Source organism: Toxorhynchites rutilus, chromosome 2 (genome assembly GCF_029784135.1).
Source record: "Toxorhynchites rutilus septentrionalis strain SRP chromosome 2, ASM2978413v1, whole genome shotgun sequence".
Taxonomy (NCBI): Eukaryota; Metazoa; Arthropoda; class Insecta; order Diptera; family Culicidae; genus Toxorhynchites; species Toxorhynchites rutilus.
The window spans coordinates 235763174-235778258 of record NC_073745.1 but is presented as its reverse complement, the minus strand read 5'-3'; the positions used below and the strand labels follow the sequence as shown (position 1 = coordinate 235778258).

At 38.3% G+C, this 15085-nt stretch overlaps 1 protein-coding gene across 7 annotated transcripts in view; it reads right to left on the bottom strand.

Moving 5' to 3' along the window:
* Nucleotides 1–15085, bottom strand: part of LOC129765010 (protein FAM133-like) — a 364726-nt gene that overhangs the window by 86210 nt on the left and 263431 nt on the right. The gene's annotated exons all lie outside the window — the stretch shown is intronic.

Genomic DNA, 15085 nt, shown 5'->3' with positions numbered 1-15085 from the left:
TTGCATACTGTTCAAGCTCAAGTCCAATCGAGTTGAGCAAATGTGACAACCTTGCCACGCAATTCGACGTAAACAACATTGGTAACATGGAGACCTGAAGCAAAAATAGTAAATAGCAAAAAATTTCTATGAAGCAAAAATAGTAATGGTTTTTCGGGTGAAATAAACACACAAAATTTAGCATTCAAACACATTCAAAACAAATTTAGCATCCAAACGAAATCGAATAGTAATTTTCATTCAAATTTCAACAATTTAGAATTATTTCCGGAATTATGCCGATCAGATAGAGAGTACATTGAATCACAAATACGGATGACTCATTTTGACCATTGTTTCGCGACAAGGCGAACGAATTTAAGAGTGTAAAAGTCGATTTCGATCGAATTGTAAAATCCGATCACTCATATGCATATATGAATATTGAGTTCTTCAAATCGGTGAAGAGTAATAAAAACATCCATGAATAAAGGAAGCAATGTGGCTGTGTTTCAAACTTAGATTACCGATGTGAATACTCCTCTAAACTAAGCCATGTTGAAAATCACATGCACGTATTTTTTAACAAGGAGACAGCAATAAATATTGATTTTCTATATTTCTTTTTTTCTACTTTACGACAAACTTATATTACTTTTTTCAGTTGACGTTTAACTTTTAAGAGGTCAAACATGTCAGTTACGTTAATGAAATACACCAAGAAACATCATATAACCTTTCGTTCAAATCATTGTTTATCATACAGGCTCATATATATATATATATATATATATATATATATATATATATATATATATATATATATATATATATATATATATATATATATATATATATATATATATATATATATATATATATATATATATATATATATATATATATATATATATATATATATATACTAGCTGACCAGGCAAACGTTGTTCTGCCAAATAAATTATTTCTAGTGAATATTTTGGGTGTTGAATAAAACACACTAATGTATTGTAAGTGTGTTTGAATATTTTAACGATCTTTAAAATAAATCGAATGTGACCGATAAATAAACGAATTAACATTTGACATAAAAAAAAAAAATTTTTTTTAAATCTTTGGGTGATTTTGCGATTTTCAGAAAACTGAAATTTTGAGATCTGCGACAATAGTAAATGAAGTCCGAATAAGTTAATATTTGCAAGAGAGCATTTCATCGTACAAATCAACATTTCGGAAGGGAGTCCCGTATGAAAAATCGCTATGACGATTTTCATTGAAACCCTAAACCATACGGTTTGCCTCGTATTCCGAAAAAACGTCCCTGAGTGTCGATTTTTGACAAAAAAAACATTTTCGAGATGACAGTAGATCTCGACGTTTCATGCAATTTGAAGACATTTGGCATCATTTTTTTTTCGAACATCATTGCCACAAATAAAAAAAAAGGAAAAAAAATTATCGGACAACCAACGAGCAGGAAAGCGTAATCCCGAATATCAAATGTATGCGACAATAGTAAATGAAGTCCGAATAAGTTAATATTTGCAAGAGAGCATTTCATCGTACAAATCAACATTTCGGAAGGGAGTCCCGTATGAAAAATCGCTATGACGATTTTCATTGAAACCCTAAACCATACGGTTTGCCTCGTATTCCGAAAAAACGTCCCTGAGTGTCGATTTTTGACAAAAAAAACATTTTCGAGATGACAGTAGATCTCGACGTTTCATGCAATTTGAAGACATTTGGCATCATTTTTTTTTCGAACACCCCGATTTCCTTTACTCCCCCTTTAGGTAAATTTGCAGTTTTCAAAAAACTCAAACTTTGACCGCTGTGCGACAATGGTTAATGAAGTCCGATTGAGTTGATATTTTGCATAGGGTGGTTTTTCGTGGGAATCAACATTTTTAATGAAGTTTTAATGAAGCTTTGAAAATTCGAGATGGCTATTTTCATTGGCACTCTATTGGGCATATTTCAAGTGAATTGTTTATCATACAGGCTCATATATATATATATATATATATATATATATATATATATATATATATATATATATATATATATATATATATATATATATATATATATATATATATATATCGGGGAAATCGGGGTGTTCGAAAAAAAAATGATGCCAAATGTCTTCAAATTGCATGAAACGTCGAGATCTACTGTCATCTCGAAAATGTTTTTTGTCAAAAATCGACACTCAGGGACGTTTTTTCGGAATACGAGGCAAACCGTATGGTTTAGGGTTTCAATGAAAATCGTCATAGCGATTTTTCATACGGGACTCCCTTCCGAAATGTTGATTTGTACGATGAAATGCTCTCTTGCAAATATTAACTTATTCGGACTTCATTTACTATTGTCGCAGATCTCAAAATTTCAGTTTTCTGAAAATCGAAAAATCACCCAAAGATTTAAAAATCGAAAAATCGAAAAAAAACCTGAGTGTCGATTTTTGACAAAAAAATGTTTGAAATGACAGTAGATCTCGACGTTTCATGTAATTTGAAGACAATTGACATCAATATTTTGGTGATAGTTTTAATTAGCATAGGGTAGTTTTTCGTGGGAATCGACATTTATAATCGAGTGCGCTTCCAAAATTCAAGGGTCACTTTTTTCCCATACATCCATTGGCACTATAATGCCCAAGCAGTTTCAATAGGTTGCAGATGTGGGATATTTGGAGGATTAGATTACTTCGGGACGAATTCGATGTAACGTTTACGAAAATTTGAAATTCAATTCACAATGGTCTCATCTCAACGACACCCTTTTTTCAATTAAATGCTGCTTGGCAGAATTAACTGACTGTAATGTCTTTTCCATAAAAGTGATTCTTCATTTTGTAGAATAAAAAGTAAACAGTGGTTCTTCATGTTGTCGAAAGAAAAAAGTATTCATGATTGAATTTCTAGATAAAGTTTGTAAAATTCACATGAGTTTAAGGAATTCGTATCGTCCTCGTTTAAGCGAATTTTCGGGCAAAATAAGCCCTAATGTAAAGTTTTCCCGAGGATTAAAATACACTGTGGTTGCAACCGAAGGGGTTTATGTAACGGCGCAGCAAAATTTCTATTCAAGATTTTTCGATGCTTTTCTACAAATAAAAAAAAAGGAAAAAAAAATATCGGACAACCAACGAGCAGGAAAGCGTAATCCCGAATATCAAATGTATGCGACAATAGTAAATGAAGTCCGAATAAGTTAATATTTGCAAGAGAGCATTTCATCGTACAAATCAACATTTCGGAAGGGAGTCCCGTATGAAAAATCGCTATGACGATTTTCATTGAAACCCTAAACCATACGGTTTGCCTCGTATTCCGAAAAAACGTCCCTGAGTGTCGATTTTTGACAAAAAAAACATTTTCGAGATGACAGTAGATCTCGACGTTTCATGCAATTTGAAGACATTTGGCATCATTTTTTTTTCGAACACCCCGATTTCCTTTACTCCCCCTTTAGGTAAATTTGCAGTTTTCAAAAAACTCAAACTTTGACCGCTGTGCGACAATGGTTAATGAAGTCCGATTGAGTTGATATTTTGCATAGGGTGGTTTTTCGTGGGAATCAACATTTTTAATGAAGTTTTAATGAAGCTTTGAAAATTCGAGATGGCTATTTTCATTGGCACTCTATTGGGCATATTTCAAGTGAATTGTTTATCATACAGGCTCATATATATATATATATATATATATATATATATATATATATATATATATATATATATATATATATATATATATATATATATATCGGGGAAATCGGGGTGTTCGAAAAAAAATGATGCCAAATGTCTTCAAATTGCATCAAACGTCGAGATCTACTGTCATCTCGAAAATGTTTTTTGTCAAAAATCGACACTCAGGGACGTTTTTTCGGAATACGAGGCAAACCGTATGGTTTAGGGTTTCAATGAAAATCGTCATAGCGATTTTTCATACGGGACTCCCTTCCGAAATGTTGATTTGTACGATGAAATGCTCTCTTGCAAATATTAACTTATTCGGACTTCATTTACTATTGTCGCAGATCTCAAAATTTCAGTTTTCTGAAAATCGAAAAATCACCCAAAGATTTAAAAATCGAAAAATCGAAAAAAAACCTGAGTGTCGATTTTTGACAAAAAAATGTTTGAAATGACAGTAGATCTCGACGTTTCATGTAATTTGAAGACAATTGACATCAATATTTTGGTGATAGTTTTAATTAGCATAGGGTAGTTTTTCGTGGGAATCGACATTTATAATCGAGTGCGCTTCCAAAATTCAAGGGTCACTTTTTTCCCATACATCCATTGGCACTATAATGCCCAAGCAGTTTCAATAGGTTGCAGATGTGGGATATTTGGAGGATTAGATTACTTCGGGACGAATTCGATGTAACGTTTACGAAAATTTGAAATTCAATTCACAATGGTCTCATCTCAACGACACCCTTTTTTCAATTAAATGCTGCTTGGCAGAATTAACTGACTGTAATGTCTTTTCCATAAAAGTGATTCTTCATTTTGTAGAATAAAAAGTAAACAGTGGTTCTTCATGTTGTCGAAAGAAAAAAGTATTCATGATTGAATTTCTAGATAAAGTTTGTAAAATTCACATGAGTTTAAGGAATTCGTATCGTCCTCGTTTAAGCGAATTTTCGGGCAAAATAAGCCCTAATGTAAAGTTTTCCCGAGGATTAAAATACACTGTGGTTGCAACCGAAGGGGTTTATGTAACGGCGCAGCAAAATTTCTATTCAAGATTTTTCGATGCTTTTCTACAAATAAAAAAAAAGGAAAAAAAATTATCGGACAACCAACGAGCAGGAAAGCGTAATCCCGAATATCAAATGTTTGAACACCGAACAGTTCATTTATTATATTGATTGAATTTTCGGCCTCACTTCCGCCCTTGCTCCAACTGCTGCTCGCCACTATCGCTGAAAGAATTTTGTGCACTAGGTAAATAACAGAATTCCCTCCTGGGCGGGTGGTTAGTGTTTGCGTCGAATGGAAACGCGCACAAATTTGCTTTATCCGGTCGAATACGAACGAACGGGCAGACGAATGGGGCCCAACTTTTTTTTCTCTTCCTGCTGGGGTTTATCCTGGGAGTACAAGCAAGTGCCAGAGGGGTGAACCAATTTGTTATAGAAAGATTGGTCTTGTCTGTTTTGTTTAGCTGTGGAGATTCTGTTGACCAGCGAAGGAGCAATTTGTTATGCGAAATTAAAATACACGCTTTTAGCATTTTTACGATTTCGGCTAATGACTTAGAGGGTCATCCCTGCGTGAAAACATGAGAAGTAAATGCTAGCAATGCTTTAGAAAACAAAAAAATTACGTCGTCGAATCGATAACATTTTCGTCGCATTGCCTACATATTAAATCACAATGAATAGCGCGTCTCCACTTGAATCGATCGATTTCTAAATATTGCGACAGATTTGGTGGAGACGCTAGGTTCTTTGAAAGCGATCTAATTTAAAATTTCTCCCATTCATATCAATTGGCAAAGTCCGTTGATTAATTTGAAATTACTTTTCGTGATTGTTTCCTACGCAAGTTCAGTTTTGAACTGCCATAGTGATTTCTCCTAGTCCTCTCACCTGCCCTCACCCCACCAAAAGTCAACATGACGACGAAATTCCAATCTGAGCCGTTCGGAAGTATTTTCCGTGTTTGTTTACAGCTTTCTCAATTTCGAAACTGGTAGCTCAGGTGTATAATTATGGCTGCTTTCTAGTTCCCTTCCCCTCTCAATGGAGGGAATTAAATTTATCCATCTTGTTCTGTATCACCTTATCGCTGCCTCTGTTTCATCCCCCACGTGGCGACGAAAAATGGGGCGGAGGTGGAATCTTGAAAACGCTTTCGGTTCAGCCTAAAATTGCTGGAACGTGTTCGGTTACTTTGCGAACAATTTACATTTCCCCGGTGGGTCCTTTCGGAGGCATGTCGGCAGTACACGTGGTAAAATGGCTTACATAAATGCGAGCGGCGCGCTAATATGGCTGTTTCGCATTGTTTTGCCCCATTCGCTTATCGCAATCTGTGCTGATGTGAACGCGTCTATGCGCTATCTCGCTTATCTCCGGTAGAAAAACGTTGAAGCTAATGTATTTTGGTTGATAATATGGTAAATTTCAGGCGGTTTCTCAGGGAGGCAAACTTTCTGTTTCCGAATGATTTATGATCTTTCCCCCCGTTCGATCGTGACAACTTAATCTTCAACCCTCAAGCACAGAATATTGACATTTTATTTTGTTTCGTCCATTTACACCATCAAACGTCATAGCGAACAAGCTTCAAAGGGTTGATGAAGTGAAAGCAGTCTATTTTTATATTTTCGTCTATTCAAGCGCCAGCAAAAAAGGACTCTTTTGTGTGTGTTTGCTTCCATAGATTCACAGCTCAAGTTTCCACTTTTGCTCGCTCTCTTTCCACATCCATCAGTAAACAAACAATCGGCGGGGGGAAAATGGGGGGGTGCGGTTTTTCACAACATATGAAATTTTCAGCTCATCTTAACTCCTGTAGGAGCGCGATGGAACGAGAAACAAAAGCGATCGTGATGGATGATGTGCGTACCACATTGCAAAGTGTCATTCCACTCGGGCCCCGGTCTGACATATGAAGTGTTTCGTCGTGTTGCTGAATTCCACCACAATGGAAACGGGGTTCATGCTGTAGGATCCGTTAGAGACACTCACCGGGGAAACCGTGAGACAATGGTGAAAATTATTCGTCCAGGCGTCCTAATGTATATCTGTTCAGCGGAGTGGAATCGGGTGTGAGTGTTCGTTCGAAGCGCTATGAATACATTTCACACAGCACAATATTACCAAGCAAATATAACGATTGTCTGTGCGGTAAGTAAGGTGATCATGCAGAAACGTTTTTTTTTCCTGTGCTGTGAAATAAGTATGATGAAAGTGATTTTTACTTCGAAATACGGTTAGAATTTCCGTAAACAAATATGATCTTTATACATATAAGGCGGTATTAAATTTACATGATCAATAAATCGTCGACAACGATGATTTGTTTTAAAATGTGATAACCCCAAACAAAAATACTCATACTTCAAACATAACATGTATACAATTATGAATTGGGAATTTGAGGAAACCAAACGCGCATGATATAGTGATAACATACATATAATGCTTGTGATGTGTGCTGTGTGTGCTTATGGTGGAATGTTACATGAAAAGAGCTTTTGCGGACAACATAACCTTGTTTTTTTTTTTATTAATCCGATTATTTTTACAGGCTCAGTTACATAAGTTTAATGGAGCCAAACTCTTAACTATATTTCAACTAGCATATATCAACATGTTGTTTCCTTAATTCTATGGTTAATGAAATAGGAAACCGATTACTCGCGGTCGACTCGAGTTTAGAAGGGTGACACATTTTCATTAGGAAAAGGATGGGATGTAAGGAGATGTGTGTTTACACTCGCACTCACATTCACATTCACATTCACATTCTCATTCACACTGACACTTCACACTCAATTCTTAAAACTATCCTTACATTTAATATGTGTTTACAATTTAACTTATTCTAATGTTAGTAGGAAGGGAACCGATAGCTCGCGAAGGACGAAAAGGAGGGGAAAAGGATGTATGAACAATCACACTCGAAGATCGATAGCTTTAAGGAAAACATATATTTGGGACATGTAATCAAGGTCTAACCGAGCCAACACATCTCTCACCGGCACATTGGACTGCTTTCCTCCAGCCCGAAGGGAGTTTTCTAAATTCGATCTGGCGACAAGATACAACTCGCACGACCAAACAACGTGTTCGATGTCGTGGTAACCATGGCCACAACCGCAGAGATTGCTGTCGGCAAGATTAAAACGAAAAAGCAGCGCGTCTAACGAACAGTGATTGGACATGAGTCGGGAGAAGGTGCGAATAAAGTCCCGACTCAAGTCCAGACTTTTGAACCACGGATTGAGGCTAACCTTAGGGATAATTGAGTGGAGCCACCGGCCCAATTCATCTTCGTTGTTTGCGTTGCCAGTTAACGATGGTATTTTTACGAACTAAAGAATAAAATTCATTGAAGGCGATTTGACGCTGATAAATTTCGCCTTCAATTGCACCTACCTTTGCTAATGAGTCAGCCCTCTCATTACCCGGAATTGAGCAATGTGAAGGGACCCAGACAAAGGTAATGACATAACAGCTTCTGGATAAAGCACTCAAAATTTCTCGTATTCTTTTCCGGCCTCACTGAACGGATAGCTTCGACAGAGCTCAGACTATCCGTTATAATGTAATAGTGTTCAACAGGTCGTGAGGCGACGCTGTCCAGCGCCCAGTGTATTGCTGCCAATTCAGCAATATACACTGAGCAAGGATACTGAAGACTGTGTGAGGTGCTAAAAAAATTGTTGAACACTCCAAATCCTGTGGACTCATTCATAGAGGACCCATCAGTAAAGTACATATTATCACAATTGATACCCCTATATTTTTCATCGAAGACCGTTGGAGCGATCCTCGATCGTTGGTAATCTGAATATCTATGGATATCTTGCTTCATGGACAGATCAAAATGCACAGAGGAATTGATGTAGTCAGGGAAACAAACACGGTTGGGAATATACGAAGAAGGATCAACCTGCATGGAGATGAATTCATGATATGAACTCATGAACCCGGAGTGAAAATTTAGCTCGATCAGCTGCTCAAAATTTCCGATCACCAATGGGTTCATGACCTTACACCGGATGAAGAACCGAAGAGATAATAAATTGAAGCGATCTTTTAGTGGGAGTACGCCTGCCAAAACCTCGAGGCTCATGGTATGCGTTGAGGGCATACATCCCAACGCAATACGGAGACAAAGATACTGAATTCGCTCGAGTTTAATGAGGTGTGTTTTGGCAGCTGATTGAAAACAGAAACTGCCATACTCCATCACTGAGAGAATAGTTGTTCGATACAACATTATAAGATCTTCGGGGTGGGCTCCCCACCAGGTGCCGGTAATTGTACGGAGAAAGTTTATTCTTTGTTGACATTTTTTACTCAGATACCTAATATGGGCCCCCCAAGTACATTTGGAGTCGAACCAGACCCCAAGATACTTGAATGACATAGCATGAGTGATCGGTTTACCCAAAAGTTGAAGCTTTGGTTTTGCTGGTCTATGCTTCCTAGAAAAAACCACCATCTCTGTTTTCTCCGTGGAGAATTCGATCCCTAGCCCAATGGCCCAGGTTGAAAAATTGTTCAAAGTATCTTGTAAGGGTCCTTGCAGGTCAGATTCGATGGATCCTACGACAGACACCACTCCATCATCTGCAAGTTGTCTTAGGCTGCAATTTTGTGTAAGGCAATTGTCGATGTCGCTTACATAGAAGTTGTACAAAAGGGGGCTTAAACATGAGCCCTGGGGGAGGCCCATGTAAGAGAACCGACTTACTGCCGAATCTCCGTGAGAAAAGTTCAAATGTTTCTCACAAAGCAAGTTATATAACATATTATTCAATAGAGGCGGCAGACCCCGAAAGTGTAATTTGTCTGACAAAACCTCTATTGAAACAGAATCAAAGGCCCCCTTTATGTCCAAGAATACTGAAGCCATTTGTTTTTTTTCGGCGTAAGCCATTTGAATTTCTGAAGAAAGCAACGTAAGACAATCATTCGTCCCCTTGCCCCTGCGGAACCCATATTGTGTATCTGAGAGTAGGCCATTCGTTTCAACCCATCGATCAAGGCGAAACAAGATCATTTTCTACAACAATTTCCGTATACAAGACAGCATTGCTATTGGGCGGTACGAATTGAAGTCGGACGCGGGTTTTCCGGGTTTTTGAATAGCTAAAACTCGTACTTGTCTCCAATCATCTGGAACAATATTATGTTCCAGAAACCGATTGAATAAATTCAACAAGCGATGTTTCGCCACATCAGGGAGGTTTTTCAACAATTCTGATCCGATCCCGGAGCAGAATTGTTACATGAAAGGAGAGCAAGAGAGAATTCTACCATCGAAAACTCATAATCAAGATCGCACCTATCTTGTGGTATATTACGAACAATTTTTTGCACGGGAGCGGAATCGGGACAAACCTTTCGTGCAAAATTAAAAATCCATCGATGTGAATATTCTTCGCTTTCATTCGTTGAAGAGCGATTTCTCATGTTTCGAGCCACTTTCCATAATTTTTTCATTGACGTTTCTCGTGACAAACCTCCCACGAAATTTCGCCAATAAGCACGTTTTTTCCCTTTGATCAAATTTTTGAACTGATTCTCAAGGGCTAAATACGTTTGAAAATTTTCAGGAGTTCCACGTTTCCGAAAAGCTTTAAATGCATTCGATTTTTCTATATAAAGCTTGGAACATTGGCTATCCCACCATAGATTGGGAGGCCTTCGGGAAATGGTGGAACATGGAATGGGTTTCGTTTGAGCGCGAACTGCGCTGTCATAGATCAAACGAGAAAGGAAGTTATACTCCTCCAATGGAGGTAAACCATCTCTGGAATTGATGGCTAGAGCAATCGCGTCCGCATATTTTTTCCAGTCAATGTGTCTTGTGAGGTCATATGCCATGTTTATAGATTCAGAAGAATTCGACCCAATGGTGATGGAAATTTTGATTGGCAAGTGATCACTACCGTTGGGGTCCTGGATTACATTCCACTTGCAATCTAACGATAGTGAATTCGAGCAAAGCGAGAGGTCAAGAGCACTTGGGTTAGCAGGAGGTTTAGGAACACGTGTTGTTTCCCCAGTATTCAAAACGGTCATATTGAAGCTGTTACAAAGGTCATATATCAACGATGAACGATTGTCGTCGTACTGTTCCCCCCAGGCAGTTCCGTGAGAGTTGAAGTCTCCCAAGATCAATCGTGGCTCAGGAAGAAGTGAGCACATGTCAACAAGTTGCTTGCGGCTAACCGTAGCTCTCGGAGGCCAATACAAGCTGACAATACAGAGGTCTTTTCCTCTGATGTTTGCATGACAAGCAACAGCTTCAATCCCTCCAATAGGTGGAAGGTCAATTCGAAAAAATGAGTGGCACTTATTGATCCCCAATAGCACCCCTCCGTATCTGTCATCACGGTCCAAGCGTATAATATTGAAATCATGGAAAGAGAGATCATCTCGAGAAGAAAGCCAAGTTTCGGACAGAGCAAAAACATCACAATTGACTTTATGAATTAAAAATTTGAATGTATCCAATTTAGGGATGAGACTACGACAATTCCATTGTAAAACAGTGATATCTCCGACCTCTCTATTTTAATTAGACATCAAGAAAGATAATCATTGCAAGGAGGGGCCATGTTTGCATCAATTGTTGCAAAATTGTCTTTAATACTGGAAGCATTGAGATGACAATGGTTCTGATGGAGTCGGAAACATTAAAACACTTGAAGATTTGATCCAGAAGGTCAGACAACTTTATAAATCCCGATTGGGAAGTTGAACTGGACGAAAAAATAGGGACAGTTGGGGTTTTTGATGTCCCCTCGAGTGCTGGGTCGTTCGAAGGTGAACTATTCCCACGGAAGCCAGGAGGAACCTGATTTTGCTTGTCCGCGGCACTCGATTTTTTAGGCAAGCTAACAGGGGGTATCACCGGGGGGACTTGTTCTTGAACTTTGGGAGTGGTCACATTCTTGCGCCGGGGATTCCCTTTGGAAATAAACGGTGTGTCCCCGCTAGCTGTGTCCGCTTCCATTTCATCAACTGGCAACGAGAAAAAAGTATTGTGTGTTGAGATTGGTTGTTGTTGTTGTTGGGTCAGTGGAGAAGCGCCCTTTAAAATTTCCGCAAATGTGAGCTTCGAGCGTTCCTTTAAAGAGCGCTTCTGTTTCTCCCAGCGACTCTTATAAGTTTCACAAGCTGAGAGCGCGTGTGGAGTTCCCCCGCAATATGGACATTTATGCTCAGTCGCACTGCAGGATTCCCCCACATGTTGCTCTCCGCAAGTTGCACAGCGCTCCTTGTTGGCACAATAATCTGAAGTGTGACCAACTGACTTGCATTAGTTGCAAGTCATGGGCTTTGGCACAAAGAGTCGCACCGGCAGTCTCAATTTGTCCACCATAACGTAGTCAGGGAGAGCGGAACCAGCAAAAGTTACTCGAAACGAGTCGGACGGCGTGAATTTAGTTTCTCCCCCTTCCTGGGAGACTTTGCCTAATTGGCGACAGTCCAAGATCTCGACTTCCATCGAGGGGAGCTTCTTGAACTTTCCATTTCCTTTTTTAATAAATTCACACGTCAGACCCGTTTCTGTAATCACTCCCGCAATTTCTACGTTATGGCAGGGCACGTATGCGCGATATTCTAAAATGAACCGCTTGTCGACAACAATAGCGTTAGCTTGCTTCCGATCAGCCACGACAACACGCAGTTTGTTCGGGCGAACCTTGGAAATTTCGACCACGGACCATTCGAACGGTTCCCAGCGAACCGCGTGTCGATCGTACAGCACAGCTGCAACGGTGTATGGCACCACAGTGCGATGATGATTTCGATGACGATGATATGGCGATAAACACGCCAGCACACAGCGTCCGCGATGCAGGTCTTCTTCCTTCCGCTTTGTTTGCTTCACACTATTGCAGTCCAAAAATCCCGTTTGGGTGAAACAATTATTTCACCAGCAGCGAAAGTAACGGTATCACAACAGTATCACAAGATAACGGTATCACCAGACGGGAGAAAATACACCCGGCGGCATCGACTTCACGAAGACGAATGTGAACATAACCTTGTTGTTCTCATTTCTTTCATTACTTGTCTCGGAGTTTGGTATCACTCTCTCACAATTCATTCATGCTTTGTAGATGTGTAAATTTTAGCTAATTAAGCATTTTTGCATACTCAATTTTTACAAAATCAGTCTAGGATTTCATTTGTTGAGAGCGAAATTTTGCTGTGTGTTGTTGATGCGGATATATGTATTTCATTAAAGTTGCTAAGAATGTCACGTTGTCATGATGTAGTTTTAACGTTAATAACTAGTTTTGCTCTGGACGGATTTGATTTGACGTTTCAAAAACCAATCGGATAGGAAATTAATTCTATAAGATTTGTTTGATTCTTTGTTTTTAGCTATACATAACGATTCCTTAGTTCATATATGGTTTAAATCGAAGAAAATTGTAACCATTCCCATTATCCCATAGATTTGTTTTAAGCATTTCTGTGCATTCCTACTCCTACCGCTAATAACGAGTAATCAATACAATGGCAAGTTTTAATTTTTATTTACCACATCGAATCAATAGCACGAAAATCGCTCACTCGAAATGCAAATGCTATGCTTGCTCTGAGGATAAATGAAATTCCATTTATTCCACGTAACGAAAGGCGTCGAAGGGATTTAGTGTTACCCGACATTTTAGTCGATTCTAGAATACGAATATAGTGAATAAAAGTAACTCGAGCTCAGACCAAAAACTACCACGATATTCCCGAATGCGAATGACGGTTCTAAAGATTTGAAGTCTTGTTCTCCGGAATAAAATAGGAGCCAGAAAGTAAGTCGGGAAGTGAAAGGTTTTTTTAATGTTCATGCTGATGTCACACACATTCGAGACCAAGAAAGAGAAAGTGTTGTGATTTGTACATTGGAAATATGGCATAAGGTTTTTGGTGAATCTATGTGAGTTTCCATACTAAATTCTAAAATCTAAAAGAGAGTTGGTTCCGATCTTTTAATTTGCTTTTTCAATGCTAGAGGCGAATGAACATTATGGTTTGATGTTTCTGAAATATAAAGAATAAGAAGAACGTTTCAGATACATACTAATTGTAGTGCGTGCATTGACATAAAGATACGAATTGCTAGATATGGCCAGCTTGTGTATTGTTCTCGCAAGAGCAAGAATGAACCATGAATCAGCCATCTTCATGTTCTACAAAACCAAGTAAACTATCCACCACCACCACAATATTCTACCAAAGAGTTAATACTGATATTTCGATGCATTCTGAAATGTGTCCAAACTGTTGAACAAGCGAAATGAATAAAATAATATCGTAGACCTACGTCAAAAATGCGGTCGTGTCCTGGAACCAACCCCCTGTATTGTTTGATGAATAAATCGATCAAGAATCAACAAGTCCTTCAAAAATATGTATAACGAGGGACTTTTATATCAATGAAGTCATACACTGAATAAATGTGTTAAAAAATTGCCCAGAATGTATTTAGTCTTTTTTTGGAATACGAAACAAAACGTATGGTTTAGGGTGCAAATGAAAATTGTTATCTCGAATTTCAAAATGTTACCACATAGAAAATGTTCACCACATCGGAAAAACACCCTATGCAAAATATCAGCTCAATCGGACTTAAGAGAGAGTGGCACAAAGCGGTCAAAGAATAACGTGAGCGTGTGATGTTGCGTCTAGGATAAACAATTACACCTCGTATAGCGGACTCGTTTCCATTTGTTCCTATCCTTTGCCAAGCTAGTTGGTATTGATTGTTATTGTTATGATTCCTTTTTTGTGTTGTGATTCTTGTGTTGTGTGGTAAATATTATGTGCGGTACAAATGTTTGTAATTTATTAATCAAAATGATTTTTGCAAGCTGTTTGCTGGTGATAAACCAAGAGGTGAGTAAACGCCGATATAACATTCATTGATTGTTCTTATTTTTTAGGTGCAGAATTGTGTTTTTAGAAGTGTTTTATAATGTTGTCATGTAATTTTGTGTCATGTGTCTGACACTGTTAATCAAACCGTGACCGGAATAAATCACCGCAGTAAACACAATATTTCTAGCTTACTAACAGTTTGGCTGAAATTTTAAAAGGTAACACAGTAAAACAATTTTTTTTTTTGGAAAATTCAATTTTATTATTCAACATAATTGCCTTCGAGGGCGATACAGCGATTATAGCGATCTTGAAACTTGATACCATTTTTATAGGTTTTCGGTTTTTCCTCAGAATAGGCCTCAGTATTGGTAATCACTGCATCATCGGTCTTGAATTTCTTGCCAGCAAGCATTCTCTTCAGGTCTGCGAACAAAAAATAGTCGCTGGGAGCCAGATCTGGAGAACATGGTGGATGCGGAAGTAATTCGAAGCCCAATTC